Raw genomic sequence first — 6,857 nt, 5'->3', positions numbered from 1 at the left:
CCAAATACCAAGGTTCAAGACTGACACAAATTGCAGTTAGTAGGCATTTGACTGACTAGACACGTGTCAGCCTTAAGGCTTCCATATGTTTTCAATGTAGTATATGCTTAAATTGTCATGTAGCATCTTGACATTTTTCCATACAGATAATGCAGTCAGTGCAGATTGGTATTGCTCAGTGTTAGGTTTATGTCAATACTTAGCACTACCTGGGAATCAGGCGATGTCTCAGTATTTAATTCCAGACTGAAGACCCATTTATTCACCGCAGCCGACAATCTACCTTAACTCCCACCTTACCAGCCATCAGTTTCTCTTGGCCTACATTCCCTTTTCTTTGTCTAATTCTCTGCAGTCTGTTGTTCACATTCATTCACTGTCATTCCACTGCCATCATATCCACTCACACTCATGCATAAAGGCATGAACAGGCTCGCACATACACTCGCACACAAGCTCTGGCCCCATTCCTTGGAATTTGTGATATATTTGTTTTACCTCTTCTTTTTATAATCCCTTGTTTTATTATCTCTTGTTTTTGTGTCCTTTGTGTCCTGTAAAGCACTCTGTAACAAACTTGTTTGTCAAAAGCGCTTTATAAATAAATCTGACTGAACTTGACTTGACCTGGAAAAAATGGATACTAGAAAAAAAAAAAATGATTTAGGGAAGTAGTAGTCAGGTAAAAAAAAGATCCCATAATTCCATGCGACAGGAGTGATGGTGAAATTAACAGATTGCAGGAAATCAAAACAATGTTACACCCAATGAGCACTGGCTTCTGAGCTTCACTGTGGTTTAAATTCAGGCAGTTTCAACTGTCATGCTCTGGATATATGTGAGTATTGCATGCATGGTTAGCACCCAGTAGATACTGCTGAATATAACACTACACTGATTCAATTCAATGAGCATTGTTTTTATTGTTTTCTGTGATTGGTTAACTGTCACATCACTTATCACACAGCATTATGGGTAATTTGCCACCCTTCTACTTCCTGGATAGCATTCTCCTGATTGTCTGCTTTTTCAAATATGGAAAAGGGCATGACGTCCTGGCAGTTTAAGTATAACTGACGTTGGAGAAATATTGCCAATTATGCCATTTTCAATTTTAGTACATTGAAAAATCCTAGTGCTGGACAAGGGAAGCACAATGAAGAGGAGGCAGAGCGAAAGGCTTCCATGACTTGCAGAAACATACGCTGCCTGTCTGACTCTGCCCATGATGATTTAGCCTCTTTCAACAACCTGAAAATAGGGAGGAAAACGAATGCTCTTAAAACGGATCAATAACCAGCCAATCCTTACTGATCAATAAATTATATCACATGGCGGCTTTAAACCTGAAAAATAACTAAATTTAAAAAAAAATCATTATGTCCTTGGCCAGGGATTATGAAGTTATTTTACATTCAGAAAGTTGATAAAAAGGTTATACGGCTTATGTACCATTTACCTGGCTACAAAATATGAGGCTGCTTTATATTCAGAAGGTAGACATGACCCGAGGAAGGGACATTTTGATTTATCATCGCACAAAACACACAACTGAGCCGACCATTCATGCAAAAACATCTTCATTGGGATTCTGAACAGAATGGGAAATTTAGGACAATCTGACAGCGGAGATATTTTCCAGACTAACCCCAGACTTTGACTTGCATTAGTGAACCTGTTTAAATGGGTTTTTGACATTTGGATTTGGTATTTAAACGGGAAAAAAAGCACTGAACTGTGTCTGTATAACGTAGCTTCTATCTAGCTTCAGACTATATAAATAACCCTAAATCTTCACCTCTCTATCAAACTCACAATGGGGCTATCCTGTAAATCCATTTTACACGTGACTATTATGGGTGCAGTAATGTGTTTTAATAAAGGTTGTAAAATGTAAATCACAGTCAGCAAGCTGCATGTGTACAATTGTATCTGACCACTATTCTAGCACCGAAGCTAGTTTTACATTCTACTGCATTTCACTGCTACGAGAACAAAATGGAGGCTCTCAACTACAATGGAAGTATCTGAATCGTTCAGACAAACACTGTTAGGATGATATGTTGCCAGTGGAACGACAGACAAGCCTCTGAGAGGGCCAAAAGCCACAAGAGTGACTTTTCAAAGATTTCCTCGGTTTTACTTCCTTGATTACAAGTCAAACATTATGGATCTGGCTCTTTGCCTCCATAAGCAAATCTTGTTTCTCCACTCCAGTGTTAGAGTTACACCCAAATACACACCCATACAGTGCAATTGCAGTTCCACCCATATAAAGCAATTATTTTTCACTGAAATTTATTTTCCATCGTACAAGCTGGAGCTATTATACCAGTATTCTAATGATAGGGCATCCGGCTAAAATATATTTCTCTCCAAAGAGCTTTATTCTGCATTTCACACCTAGCTATACATAACTATTACAAGCAGAAATGGGACACAGCTTCGTGGAATGCCAAAAACCAGGCACAGAGAGCGACTGGTGGGCAGATGGGCAGTGGATAAAGTCTTTTATTTCCACCATTGAGCAGCTCCACACCTTGGATAATGGGAGCCAATTCAGTTCAGCCCATAAAGAGGTTTATCAGCTCCTGTCAGCGTGCCCTGCAGGGGTGAGGCGACAAATAACAAGGTAGTGGAAAGGAAAAGTGGTAGGAGTCCAGCACCCTAACCTGTTTCCCCTCTGTCAATGGCCATCTGCATTTTCAACAAACCCTCGTTCCCGATTACGATTCCAGATAGCAGACGGGAGACTTGAAAGTCACGTTTGAGCCGCGTCGGAAGGAGATATCGGAGTCACGTGGCTCGAAGAAGCCGCACTTGACGGCGCATCTCAGAAACTTCACAAAATGTCAAGCACCGCATTTGCCAGGATGCCAAACGAAAAGAGCACAGCACCCATTGAGGCGCCCGCGTCTTCGTCAAAATGGGTGATTTATTTTCAACACAGCACAGAGGATATCTCCATCAGCCAAATACACACCGCTGCTGCATCACGGGATCATAATTATTCCTGCGATAGAAATGCAAAGACTGTATTGCTGACAAGTTTAATCATGCTTCCACCATTCAACCATTCTGCCACAGCCGTTGCGTTTTACTTTTACTGTGCATAGGACTTTTTCATGCTCAATCCCTTTTAGGTCAGTGAGTAAAAGAGACTCCTCAGCATTTCACAATCTATTTCTGGGCAAAGACCCTATTTAAGTGATAGAGGATGAACAAACCATGTCAAATTACACCCTTCAGCCTGATTCGACAAGCTTGCCTAACCCAAACTACATTTCTGTCTCCTACCTGGCTGTATTTCCCAAAAAAAAAAAAAATATGTGACTGTACATCCCAAATGAAACCTCAGGAGTTGCTGTCAGAATATCAACATTGGCATATATTGTTGAGAAATGTTTCCACTATTTTGTGTGCCATGAATTATTTCCACATTTCACTGACCCAGATTTGGGGGAATTACTTCATCAATATAAAAACAGACAGGGAGGTTTTGAGAAGATTTTTTTTTCTCAAGTGTTAGTCAAATTTCAACTGATCTGATCCGGGCTTTGCGGATATTTGATATCGGACCAAAAAAAAAACACCATGAGAACTTTTAGCAGGGAAGGGATTGGTGATCATACAACACGTGATAGTGCTGTATGATCACTAATTTATCCTGAGTGCAGCTCAGCTTATCATATACAGTGCCAACCTGCATCATAGTTTCTACTGTCATTTTCATTGTAAGAAAAAAAAATGGAAGAGGAGTTGATGCACAAGTTACTATTTGTCATGAAGTGCACATAATCAGGCCCTTCACCACACACACACACACACACACACACGCACTAGAAAGGATTATAATATATATCATAGCAATTATTTTTCCTGAACTTGCCAATAAAAAAAAAAGAAAAAAAAATCCTTTCCACTGCAATTACTTATGGCCTTTCCCCAAGACTAGACGTCCAATATAAATGAAGTTTTTAAATTAAGAATAACACCACACAGATAACAGTCAACTCTTATCCAAATGAATATCTGATTTCAGAATTTGGACGCAGTGTTATGTATTGTCTCACCCTTCAGGATTTATCTGCTAATGTTTTTCTTTTATTACAACTGGTGTGTGTGTGTGTGTGTGTGTGTGTGTGTGTGTGTGTGTGTGTACTTGGGAGTGGTGCAGGCGCAGTCGTGAGAGCTCCTCCACTGAGTTTGCCTTTTGCTTGCCGGAATAAATTGGTACCATATGGTGCGATGACAGGATCACTCAATCTTCTGTGTACCTGAACACCACATTAATCATTTTTGGGGGGATATTCTTTCCCTTTCATCACACAGGAATTTCCAAATAGCCCCTGCCTTTATTTCTCTCACACATGTAGTGAATTTACATACACAGGCTACACTCTGCCCTTGTTAGGAGCCAGACCATTTGACCAAGTTCAAGCTGGAGCAAAACAAAATGTTAAGGTTAGGTGTCAGGTGAGACTTCCTTCCTGCTCAACATGTTGACTTACTTTCCTTTTAATGTGTTAAAGAACTACATTAGGGACGTGCTTCACATTCAGTTTCTTAGATAAACACTGAAATCAAAAATCTAATTTGATAGGTGTTTTTGGGAATATTCTTATTTCATTTATGTATTAAGAACCATGGTATACTTATCACAGATGAGAAATAGTTCAATTGAGTTGAATTATTGAACCCAGCTTTTTAATTAACAATTTCTTTTTCTTTTCTTTTTGCCAATAATTCCTTGTTGCCAGACACGCTCTACAGAAAAAAAAACTGTTCAAAAAATAATTATCAGGCAAAAAGCTACAGCTGCTTAAAAAAGTCTAATAATTATATTTTCACCTACCTTTCTCAAATGGCTATGCTGCATTCCATAAGGTAGTTTCTGCAGAAAAACACTGTGGGCATAAACCTCCCTCCACTAATTCAGCATAGGCCAGGAGTTTTTAGAGAGAGAAAGGTGGAAAAGAGGAAAGAAGGGTGAAGTGGCACAGAGGTGGAGTACGAGAGAGAGAGAGAGAGAGAGAGAGAGAGGGAGAGAGGGAGAGATAGACAGATAGAAATGGGACAAAGGAGAAAAAGTGGTCTTTATAGCAATGTCCGCTTGATGAATCAGACATGTCTTATTTGTTGGCTGCACTGCCAGGGAATTTGCATTGATTATTTTCCCCTCAACAGATACATTTAAATCAATGTGGCACAGCGCAGCCAGAAAAGTGTGAGAAAATGTGCGAGGCACACAGTGAAGCCCGGAGCTGTAACCCTTTTCGGACAGGAGGAGCCACAGCTCCCCCTTCATGCCAAACAGATGAGATCAGGACTACAACCGGCTCCGAGGACAGCAGCGTCTCTGATCTCCCTATGAGCCAAACAATCCCCTCCCTGCACCCATAATAACATTTCTATGGCCTAATATGTCTTCATTACTCTGCAATTTTTCATATGCAGATGTGCCAAGTAGTGATTTTTTTTTCCAGTTTTATAAAAGGCAGCATATTGCTCTGTGATCTGCTCTGCTTTGTTTTTTTTTTTTTACACCAGAAAGAATAGACTTTTCTTTTAAAAGGAGATATTTTACTGTTTCATCTGTCTTTAGGCATGCTATGAATATATAGTTCTGAGAGATTTATGGGTGAACTTTTTATAAGGGTTATAAGTAGGTCAATCGAAATCCATTTGAAGTCTTTCAGGATTGCTGGAGAAACCCAGCTACTCCAAGCCAGAATGTGCTTCAGCTTGGCTTGCTATGTTTATTTCAGTGTGAATTTGAGGAATTTATCACTTTCAGCTTTGTTTTAGCAATCAAATAGCCATCAATAACTGTGAATGTACTTTTTTTTTTTTTTTTTTTTACATATTACATTTGATTTACATTCCCTTCCTTTCAGCACAGTGTTTTTACACCCATGAGGTATTTTGCAAAGTATATTCATTACAAAGTATTACCTTATGCTCATGAGGAATTGCAGATTATATTCATTATCACAAGCCGATAAAAAGCTAGAGCTGCTGTCATTCAGCAGTTGTTTTTAAGACTGAATGATGTATAGAGCAATCTTCTCCTCTCTGCTCCTCCAAGTCTAATGATGACATTGTTATGGATACAGAGTTTATGATTTAAAAAATAATAATAATAACTTAACAGGAATATAATAAAACATGTCAGATTTTAGTTTTTAAAATCACTGATCTTAACCAGAAGTCTGATAATATTTACACTGCCTTAAAATGTACTACTACTACTAATAATAATAATACATTTTAAGGCTTGATATTTGTTGATACCATTTAATTTTACTGCTGCACTTTTAAACTGCATAACCAGTTCAACTGAAATAGCATCATGTCAACATTGCTTCAAAAACACTGTCAGAGATTTACTTTATACTTTTGATTGAGCCAAGCTCATTTAATATCTGAAAGAAATGGGCTACTCCCAGATGAAAAAAAAAAAAAAAGTTTGATCTGTGTTATGAATAAATACACACAAATTGCATCATCATTGCACCATTCTGTGACGACAAATACTCCACAAATACAACTGCTGTTCAGTAGTAGTGTTAGGAGCGTGTTTGATCATGCGGTATTTGCTGGTGAAAATGCATCGTTATTATTTTGGATTCTGTGACAGGATCCTTTGGCTTGCTTTGGTTTTCCGACTGGATCGCTGCTGCTGACACCATGGCTTCATCACAGCCATCACAGGCTTTGGCTATAATGAAGCCTTCATGGAAGTTGAGCAGAGGTTTCTATCCTTCCCAGTGAAGTCCTGCACTGCCCCCTTTGCCTAAACTGAGTCGGACGTTTGGAGATATGTTGGAACAAAGTTTTCCACAAAAGCAAGGCGC

The sequence above is a fragment of the Centroberyx gerrardi genome, chromosome 9, assembly GCF_048128805.1.
Source record: "Centroberyx gerrardi isolate f3 chromosome 9, fCenGer3.hap1.cur.20231027, whole genome shotgun sequence".
NCBI lineage: Eukaryota > Metazoa > Chordata > Actinopteri > Beryciformes > Berycidae > Centroberyx > Centroberyx gerrardi.
This window is presented reverse-complemented; position numbering follows the sequence as displayed.